Source organism: Primulina tabacum, chromosome 15 (assembly GCF_025594145.1).
Source record: "Primulina tabacum isolate GXHZ01 chromosome 15, ASM2559414v2, whole genome shotgun sequence".
Lineage (NCBI taxonomy): Eukaryota > Viridiplantae > Streptophyta > Magnoliopsida > Lamiales > Gesneriaceae > Primulina > Primulina tabacum.
In genome coordinates, this window is record NC_134564.1 from 21,722,418 (window position 1) to 21,733,086 (window position 10,669).

General features: G+C 40.9%; 1 non-coding gene across 1 annotated transcript; it reads right to left on the minus strand.

The window, feature by feature from the left end:
• Positions 1-1,177: 1,177 nt before the first annotated feature.
• On the minus strand, positions 1,178-1,284 carry LOC142528153 (small nucleolar RNA R71). Its single transcript, XR_012815634.1, has one exon. It is a non-coding gene; the product is annotated as a small nucleolar RNA R71 (small nucleolar RNA).
• Positions 1,285-10,669: the final 9,385 nt, after the last annotated feature.

The following is a 10,669-nucleotide window of genomic DNA, read 5'->3' on the forward strand; positions in this document are numbered from 1 at the left end:
AGTAGATATACGGAATTGGGTACGTGTCGATAGTGATAGTTCACCCGAATGAAAGCTAGTGGATTCCATAGAATGTAATGCAATCTTGAACTGTTAAATATTTGAGGACACTTGAGTACTGCATGTTTTTGATTAGTATTAATATAGCTCGACAGAGTATATTAATTAGTCTAGGGAATTCCGTCGAACCCACGAGTAAAAGTCGAGTGTGATTATTTAAACACGAGTGGTAGGTGAACTGCTAATTCCCAACAAATTCATTTCTCATTTGATTTAATCCAAATTAATCATTGCGTTCTTGAGTACATTTTCTTTGCATTTTAATTATTTTAGTTGTTTAATTTACATTAGTTTAATCATCAACTCATTTTATCGTTGCTAAAGAAATTTTACTTGAAAATAAAAATAGTGTAACGCAGTTCTTGTGGAACGATACTCGTATTCACTTACGTTTATTATAACTTGACTATCGTGCACTTGCGATATTTAAATCGAGCTTTCATTTATAAAATAAATTTTGGGATTATTCACTGTGCAAGTTTTGCTCGATCAAGTTTTTGGCGCCGTTGCCCGGGGACTGTTGATTCACAATTTTTTATTTTTCATTTAAATTCTTTAGTATTATTTATTTTATTGTTATTTGATACTCTCATTGTGTTGCAGATTTTTCTTGTGGTGCATGCGAAGATCACTCGAGTTTAAGCTTGAGCCTTTTGACCCCGAGATCGAACGCACAGCTAGACGTCGACTACAGCAGCAAAGAGCGAAGGAAAGAATGGAAGGCGATCAACAAAGAGAGGAGCCAAGGCGTATACTGATGTTGGATTATGCACAGCCGTCTCTTGATGGAGCACGTCCAAGCATCGTAAGACCAGTCATCCGAGCTAATCAGTTTGAGATCAAGCCAGCTATCATTCAGATGATTCAGAACACTGTCCAATTTGGGGGAAGTGCACTTGACGACCCTAATTCTCATATAGCTGACTTTCTTGAAATTTGTGATACTTTTAAGTTTAATGGCGTGTCTGATGACGCTGTTCGTTTGCGTTTATTTCCATTTTCACTGAGAGATAAAGCTAAGTCGTGGTTAAACTGTTTGCCTGTAGGGTCTATTACTACATGGGAGGATATGGCAAAGGCGTTCCCGATCAAGTACTTTCCTCCGTCGAAGACTATGAAGCTCAGAGCCGACATTACTACTTTTGCTCAATATGAGCAAGAGTCACTTTACGAGGCATGGGAGCGCTACAAGGACTTGTTGAGGAGATGTCCACACCATGAGCTGCCTCTTGGGTTAGTTGTTCGAACTTTCTACTACGGTCTGCTTACTCCTAACCGTACTATGATAGATGCTGTTGCCTGTGGTAACTTACTGAGAAAGACGGCGGAGGAAGGATATGAGTTATTGGAGGAGATGGCTGCTAGTAGCTATCATCCTCAGTCTGATAGGCAGAGACGAGGTGCTGGAGTTAATCAAGTTAATGATTTGTGGCGGTTTCAGCACAGTTAGAGGCTTTGAATAGAAAGATTGATGGGATGAGCATGAGAGGGTCGGCTATGCGTCTGCAAGAAATTTTCTGTGATAAGTGTGGGGGTGAGCATGATGTGCAGGATTGCCAAGATGGCAATCCATTCTATGTGCCTGAGGGAGCACCGGTAAAACAAGTGGGATTCCAGAACCGTCCTATAAATGACCCTTACTCGAACACATATAATTCGGGATGGAGGAATCACCCAAACTTTTCATGGGGAGGCCAAAACAACCAACATCGCCAACAAAGAGGTCCACCATATGTGATGCACCAAGGATTCAAGCCAGAACCGTCTCGGGAGGAGAAGTCCGATTTAGAGCAAATGATGACTAAATTTATTTCTGCAACAGAGACGAGATTTCAGAACCAAGATACATCCATAAAGGGGTCAGAGAATCAAATTGGACAATTGGCTAAGTTGATTGCTAATAGGGAGCAAGGAACTTTACCAAGCAACACGGAAACTAACCCAAGAGAACATGTGAAGGCGGTGGAATTGCGTAGTGGAAAAACACTCGGGTCTAATGAGGAGAAGACCAAGCACGGTGAGGATGAGGTGAAAAATCGAGGAGGTAAGTCTTCTAACTCTACATCTACACCTATTGCACAGAATAAAATTGTTATCCCTCCACCTTTTCCTGCAGCAATGAAGAAAGCTAAATTAGATGCACAATTTGGTAAATTTCTTGAGATATTTAAAAAATTGCATATTAACATTCCTTTTGCTGATGCATTATTGAATATGCCAAGTTATGCAAAATTCTTGAAAGATATCTAAGCAAATAAGCGGAAGCTAGAAGATCATATGACGGTGAATTTGACCGAAAATTGCTCCGCTTTAGTTCAAAACAAGATGCCTCCGAAGCAAAAAGATCCAGGGAGTTTCTCGATACCTTGCATTATTGGTGACATTAATTTTCATAAAGCTCTATGTGATCTTGGTGCGAGTATTAATCTGATGCCTTTTTCTGTGTTTAGGAGACTGGGATTAGGTGAACCCAAGCCAACTAGGATGTCGTTGCAGCTGGCTGACAGATCTGTCAAGTATCCACGTGGGATTATCGAAGATGTTCTGGTGAAAGTGGATAAGTTTATTTTTCCTGCAGACTTTGTGGTACTTGACTATGGAGGAAGATTTAGAGATGCCTTTAATCCTAGGGAGACCGTTTCTGGCTACAGGGAAAGCACTGATTGATGTTGAGGAGGGGAAATTGAGACTGAGAGTTGGAGAAGAAGAAATTATTTTTGATGTTTTCAATAATCTCAAGTACACAATGCACAATGATAGTTGCTTTCGTATTGATGTCTTGGATTCGCTTGTTTGTGATTTTGTGCAGGATGGATTGAAAGAACCATTGGAGGCCACTCTCACAAGGCAAATATTGTGAAAATATGAAGACCGAAATGCAATTAACAGAAATCTAGGGGCTAAATTATAATTTCCGAAAGTTTAAGGACTAAAATGCAATTTACGAAAATTTCAGGGACCGATGCAATTATCGAGAACTTTTGGACCAAAAGTGCAATTTTTGGAAATTGAGGGACCAAAATTGTAAATTATTAAAAAATTAAGGGTTAAATTTGCACTTTTTGAAAATTTCTAGGGACTAAATGCAAATTTCAAAGAATTGAAGGGTCAAATGACAATTAATCTAAAATAAGGGGGGAATTATATATTTTCCTAGGAACAATAGGATCCAATCAATCTTCTTAATGAAATTTTGGGAAATAAATGGTACAAATTCCTCAAGCTTCAAACGTTTTCGCCACAGGGAGGATATTCATTCTAGGAGTATGTAGAGCCCAAAATCAGTACACGTAAAACACATGAATTTATTTAATTGTTAAATCATTTATTTAAATTTAAAATGAGTTTTAGCGATGCATGATTTATTTCTTTGCATTATTTTAAATTATGTATGTTTATGTGATGCACGTTAAAATGTTTTCTAGAGTTTCATGTTTCAGGCGATTATTCGATGCGGGATCGAGGAAAGGAGACCGGTGAAGATTTTGACAATTTTAATGCGGTATTTTATTTTAAGTTGTGTTTGAGGTAATTTAAATAATTTATTTAGTTTTAACATTTTTTTTATCCTAAATTATTTATTTAGCGATTTTATGATTTTAAAAATTTTATAATTTAGTCATTGTGATGTTATTTTTTATTAGGGGATTGTAGAAGTTAGTGTGGATTAACTTTTATTTAACATTTTTAAATTATGAATTTAGCCATTTAATTCCCCTAATTAACCAATAAACTCACACACTCACACGCACACACAACTAACACACGCACACACACTTACACGTCAACACACATATACACATTCACTTTCATTCTTCAGTTTTATTTTGAGAGCAAAAATTTTAGGGTTCTAAGAACCTTCAGCAGCCGCCCCTCTCTCTGAAAATTTCTCTGCAATTCACGTGTATTTTGTGCAAGCAAAACGAGCCACTAATCGTTCCGGATCAAGCCTCGCTCCGTCTCCGCTTCGGTATCGCCGTATCGTGAGTTTTAAACATCAAAAGGCACGTATATTCTGTTGTTCCTGCATCGATCTTGTAATAATATAAATTTTAATGTATTTTGTATGAAATCATGTGAACGTTATGTAGTAGTTTGAGCAGAAAATTTATTGGATGTGTTTTGAAGAAATTTTTAGATCTGAAATTTCGAACTCAATTTTACATTGAATTACTGCGATTTTTCGGTCATGATTTTGAGAAAACTTTCAACATGAAAATCATAGAAATTTTTGATACCTTCGATTTGATATAAAATTCGAAATATTTGGATAAATATTGAGTGAGTTATGATGATTTTCGTGGGACTGCTCAAACTGCATTTTCTGAAAAATATGTTATTGATGTGTTCTTGAAGTTTAGTTGTTGCAGGCTTCGTTGGGAACCATTGGGTGATCGCTGCTGTGTTTAAGTATATGGAGTATGAGTTTGGGATGAGTTTTGATGCTTCGTTTCGTGTCAATAGTCGTTGGTTGCATTAGAAATCGTAGGAAACAATTGGTGTCAAAATTTGAGTTTACTGATTTGTTGCTTGTTTGGTGTGCATCGTTGTTTGGGATGTTTTGTGGAGTCGAGTCAGTGCCATAGTGTCCTAGAATGAGTCTCGAGGCATTGTTCACTGACAGTTTGCGGGGAACCAGGCGACAGTGGAGGCAGGGGCTAGGCCTAGACCAGAGGCGGTGTATGGAAGGTTTAAGAGGATGAATCCTAAGGAGTTTTCGGGGACCACTGACCCAATGATAGCCGAGGGATGGATTAAGTCCATCGAGGTAATCTTTGACTTTAAGGAACTGATATATGCAGATAGAGTCAGATGTGCCACATTCCTGCTGGCAGTAGACGCCAGACTGAGGTATGATAGTGCATTAGTGTCAGTTAACTTGCAAACACTGACGTGGAGCGGATTTAAGGAGGTATTCTACTCCAAGTACTTCACTGAAGAAGTACGATCCAGACTGACTAGGGAGTTCATGACGTTGCGTCAGGGAGACAGCAGCGTAGCTGAGTTCGTGAGGAAGTTTGAAAGGGGGTGTTACTTTGTACCCCTGATAGCTAATGATGCCCAAGGGAAGTTGAGGCATTTCATGGATGGGTTGCGGCCGCTCTTACGCCGAGATGTCCGAGTTGCTGGTCCTACTACATATGCAGTTTCCTGTGTCTAGAGCTTTGGCGGCAGAGCAGGATCAGAGGGATATTGAGGCTGACAGACAGAGCAAGAGGCCTTATCGGGCCCCACAGCGCTGCAACAGCATCAACAGCGACCTCCGTTCAAGAAGCCTTTCCAGGGACAGCCAGGGAAGAAGCCTTATCAGAGACCGCCAAAGGGCAAGGGTCCTATGCCACAGCAGAAGGCGCCACAGAGGACGGGTGAGCACCCGGTGTGCCCGAAGTGCAACCGCCAGCATCCGGGACAATGTTTATACGGATCAGGCAAATGATTTAAATGTGGAGCCAGTGATCACATGCTAAAGGACTGCCCACAGTGGAGGCAGCCAACTTAGGGCAAAGTGTTCGCCATGCATGCACATGAGGCGAACCCATACACGAAACTGTTGACTGGTAACTTATTCAATTCATTAAAGTATTAAATTTTTGCCTTGCATGTTTGTTTTGGATTGGGATTATTAGGATGCTAGATGGCATTCTTGGTGTCTTTTTGTTGCATAAGGCTAATATCAGAACTTTTGGGATATAAGTTGTGTTGTGCTAACGTCTCTCAGGAAATATATTCATAAAGAGACTAGCCACGAAGGCCCTGATAGACTCAGGAGCCACCCACTCCTTTATTTCAGAGACATTCGCTAGTCACCTGGACGTCAAGTCTATTGGACTCAACGTGAGCTACTCAGTGACAGTCCCATCAGGGAAATAATTATCAGCTACTAGTGTGGTCAGGGACACTGATCTCGAGCTGCAGGGCCACCTAGTGTACGTCGATTTGATCGTGTTGCCGATGCCAGAGTTTGACATCATTTTGGGAATGGACTGGATGATGAAGTACAGAGTTCTGATTGATTTTCAGAAAAGGTCGGTGTTAGTAAGACCTTTAGACATGGAGCAGTTTCTCTTCGAGCCAGCTAGATGGAGGAGTTTCCCTCGCATGATCTCTTGCATGCAAGCGCGGAGACTTATGCACAAGGGTTGTCAGGCTTTCTTGGCCAGCATTGTGTCTGCACCTGACGTGCCCACTCCGTCTATAAATGATGTACCAGTGGTCAGAGATTTTCCTGACGTCTTTCCAGATGACATCACATGCCTTCCGCCAGAGAGAGAGGTTGAGTTTTCCATTGAACTTGTGCCAGGCACTGTGCCAATATCTAAGGCACCGTAACGTTTAGCTCCAGCTGAGATGTTAGAACTCAAGCAGCAGATTCAGGAGCTCCTAGACAAGGAATTCATTCGCCTTAGTTTCTCACCATGGGGCGCACCAGTGCTCTTTGTGAAGAAGAAAGACGGGAGCATGAGGCTGTGTATCGATTACCGAGAACTGAACAAGGTAACGATCAAGAATAAATACCCACTCCCAAGGATCGAGGACTTGTTCGATCAGTTGCAGGGAGCCACAGTGTTCTCTAAGATAGATCTTCGATCGGTGTATCACTAGCTGAAGGTGAAAGATGCATATGTTCATAAGACGGCCTTCAGAACTAGATATGGGCATTACGAATTCTTAGTGATACCGTTTGGACTGACGAATGCTCCAGCGATTTTCATGGAACTCATGAACCGAGTATTTCAGCCTTACCTTGTTCAATTCGTCATAGTATTCATCAACAATATTCTTATTTACTCTAAGAGCCACGAGGAGCACAGTCAGCACTTGAGTACAGTTTTGCAGGTTTTGCAGAGTTGCAAGTTATTCGCGAAATTCAGTAAGTGTGAATTCTGGTTGGAGAAGGTAGCGTTTTTGGGCCACATAATATCTCGATGCGGTATTGAGGTGGATCCAGCTAAGGTAGCAGCAGTCAAGGAATGGGTTGAACCGAACAATGCGTCAAAGATTCGCCGTTTCCTAGGCCTAGCGGGCTACTACAGTAAATTTATTCAAGGGTTTTCTTCGATAGCAGTGCCACTCACTTCACTGACAAAGAAGAATGCTAAATTCGTGTGGAGTGATGAATGTCAGAAGAGCTTTGATACTTTGAAGCAAGCTCTTATTTCAGCGTCGGTGTTAGCCATGCCAGCAGAGCAGGGAGATTTTGTGTTATACACCGATGCATCTAAGCTCGGGTTAGGCGCAGTGTTGATGCAGCATAGTCGGGTTATGGCTTATGCCTTCAGGCAGTTGAAGGTGCATGAGAAGAACTACCCGACTCATGATCTTGAGTTAGCTGCCGTTGTCTTTGCCTTGAAGATTTGGAGACACTATTTGTACGGCGAGAAATGCCAGATATTTACCAATCACAAGAGTCTCAAGTATTTTTTCACGCAGAAAGAGCTGAATATGAGACAGAGACGGTGGTTGGAGTTGGTAAAAGACTACGATTGTGAGATTAGCTACCATCCAGGGAAGGCTAACGTTGTGGCAGACGCCTTGAGCAGAAAAATTGCAGTCGTAGCACAGTTGTCAGTGCAGAGACCTCTTCAGTCAGAGATTCAGAGTTTTGGCTTAGAGGTTTATCCTAAGGGCAGGGCTTAGAGGTTTATCCTAAGGGCCGGGCTCCTAAGCTGTCTAATCTGCCAGTCCAGTCTTCGTTGTTTGATCGAATCCGTAGAGGTCAATCTTCAGATGAGCAGTTACAGAAATGGTGACTAAAGGATGAATCCAAAGGCAGTGTACTCTACACAGTGGCTGATGGTATTGTAAAATACAGAGGTAGAATGTGGGTGCCCAGTATTGATTCGATCAGAGAAGATATCTTGTCAGAGGCACATGCATCTCCATATTCTATTCATCCAGGAGGTACTAAGATGTACAAGGATTTACAGATTCTGTATTGGTGGCCAAGTATGATGCGAGACATCCGTCGATATGTGTCTGAATGTCTCACTTGTCAGCAGGTGAAGGCAGAGCATCAGAGGCCAGCAATGATGCTTAAGCCACTCCCTATCCCCGAGTGGAAGTGGGAGAATATCACAATGGACTTTGTAGTTGGTTTGCTGAGGTCAGTCAGAGGATTTAATGCCATTTGGGTTCATAGTGGATCGACTCATTAAGTCAGCGCACTTCTTGCAAGTGAAGACGACCTTCTTCATGTCGCAGTATGTGGAGCTATATATCAGGGAGATAATTCGATTGCACGGGATCCTAGTTACTATTGTGTCTGACAGGGACCCGAGGTTTACATCGTCCTTTTTGAAGAGTTTGCATGCACCCATGGGGACGAAGTTGCTATTCAATACAGCTTTTCACCCTCAGACAGATGGCCAATCTGAGCGAGTGATTCAGATTTTTGAAGATCTATTGCGAGCCTGTATGATCGATTTCCAGGGGACTTGGGAAGCGAGGCAACCTCTAGTGGAGTTTACCTACAACAATAGTTTTCAATCATCTATTAGTATGGCTCCATACGAGACATTGTATGGGAGGAAGTGCAGATCACCAATTCATTGGGATGAGGTTGGTGAAAGAGCAGAACTTGGTCCAGAGATAGTTCAGCAGACTGCAGATGTGATGGTCAAGATACGAGACAGAATGAAGACCGCACAGAGTCGCCAAAAAAGTTATGCTGACAAGAGGAGGAGAGATCTTGAGTTTGCCGCAGGTTATCATGTTTTTGTAAAGATAGCACCTATGAAGGGTGTTATGAGATTTGGGAAGAGAGGCAAGCTTAGTCCGAGATTTATTGGACCGTTCGAGATTCTTGACAGAGTTGGAACACTAGCCTATAGAGTTGCCCTTCCGTCGAATCTGGCCGGAGTACACAATGTGTTCCACGTCTCAATGTTGAGGAAGTACATAGCTAATCCTTCGCATGTTCTGAGTTATGAGCCGTTGCAGCTTGCTCCACATCTGTCACATGAGGAAAGACCTGTCCAAATCCTAGACAGACAGGAGCGGAGACTTCGGAACAATGTGACCAAGTTGGTCAAAGTCCGGTGGCTGAATCAATCAGTGGAGGAAGCCACTTGGGAGACCGAGACGGATATGAGGAACCGCTACCCAGAACTGTTTGGTAAGATTTAATTTCGAGGACGAAATTTATATAAGTGGGGGAGGAACTGTAGAGCTCAAAATCAGTACACGTAAAACCAATGCATTTATTTAATTGTTAAATCATTTATTTAAATTTAAAATGAGTTTTAGTGATGCATTATTTATTTCTTTGCATTATTTTAAATCATGTATGTTTATGTGATGCACGTTAAAATTTTTTCTCGAGTTTCATGTTTCGGGCGATTATTCGATGCGGGATCGAGGAAACGAGATCGGTGACGATTTTGGCAATTTTAATGCGGTATTTTATTTTAAGTTGTGTTTCGGGCATTTTAAATAATTTATTAGTTTTAACATTTTTTTTATCCGAAATTACTTATTTAATGATTTTATGATTTTAAAACTTTTATAGTTTAGTCATCGTAAATGTTATTTTTAATTAGGGGATTGTAGAAGTTAGTGTGGATTAACTTTTATTTAACATTTTTAAATTATGAATTTAGCCATTTAATTCCCCTAGTTAACCACTAAATTCACACACTCACACTTTTACACACACCTAACACACGCACACACACTTACACGCCAACACACATATACACATGCTCTTTCATTCTTCAGTTTTATTTTGAGAGCAAAAATTTTAGGGTTCTAAGAACCTTCAGCAGCCGCCCATCTCTCTGAAAATTTCCCAGCAATTCACATGTATTTTGTGCAAGCAAAACGAGCCACTAATCGTTCCGGATCAAGCCTCGCTCCGTCTCCGCTTCTGTATCGCCGTATCTTGAGTTTTAAACATCAAAAAGCACTTATATTATGTTGTTCCTGCATCGATCTTGTAATAATATAAATTTTAATGTATTTTGTATGAAATCATGTGAACGTTATGTAGTAGTTTGAGCAGAAAATTTATTGGATGTGTTTTGAAGAAATTTTTAGATCTGAAATTTCGAACCTTACTGTAATTACTGCAATTTTTCGGTAGGGATTTTGAGAAAACTTTCAACATGAAAATCGTAGAACTTTTTGATACCTTCAATTTGATATAAAATTCGAAATATTTGGATAAAAATTGAGTGAGTTATGGTGATGTTTGTGGGATTGATCAAACTGCGTTTTCTGAAAAATTTGTTATTGATGTGTTCTTGAAGTTTATTTGTTACAGGCTTTGTTGGGAACCGTCGAGTGATCGCTGCTGTGTTTAAGTATATGGAGTATGAGTTTGAGATGTGTTTTTGATGCTTCGTTTCGTGTCGATAGTCGTTGGTTGCATTAGAAATCGTAGGAAACAATTTGTGTCAAAATTTGAGTTTACGGATTTGTTGCTTGTTTGGTGTGCATCGTCGTTTGGGACGTTTTGTGGAGTCGAGTCAGTGCCATAGTGTCCTAGGATGGGTCTTGAGGTGTTGTTCACTGTCTGTGTAATCGAATTTGGAGACTATAAGTTTCTGAGTCGCGGAGTCCAGAAGATTCGGCGCCCGGCGGTAATATTTTACCACCCGAGCGCCACTCC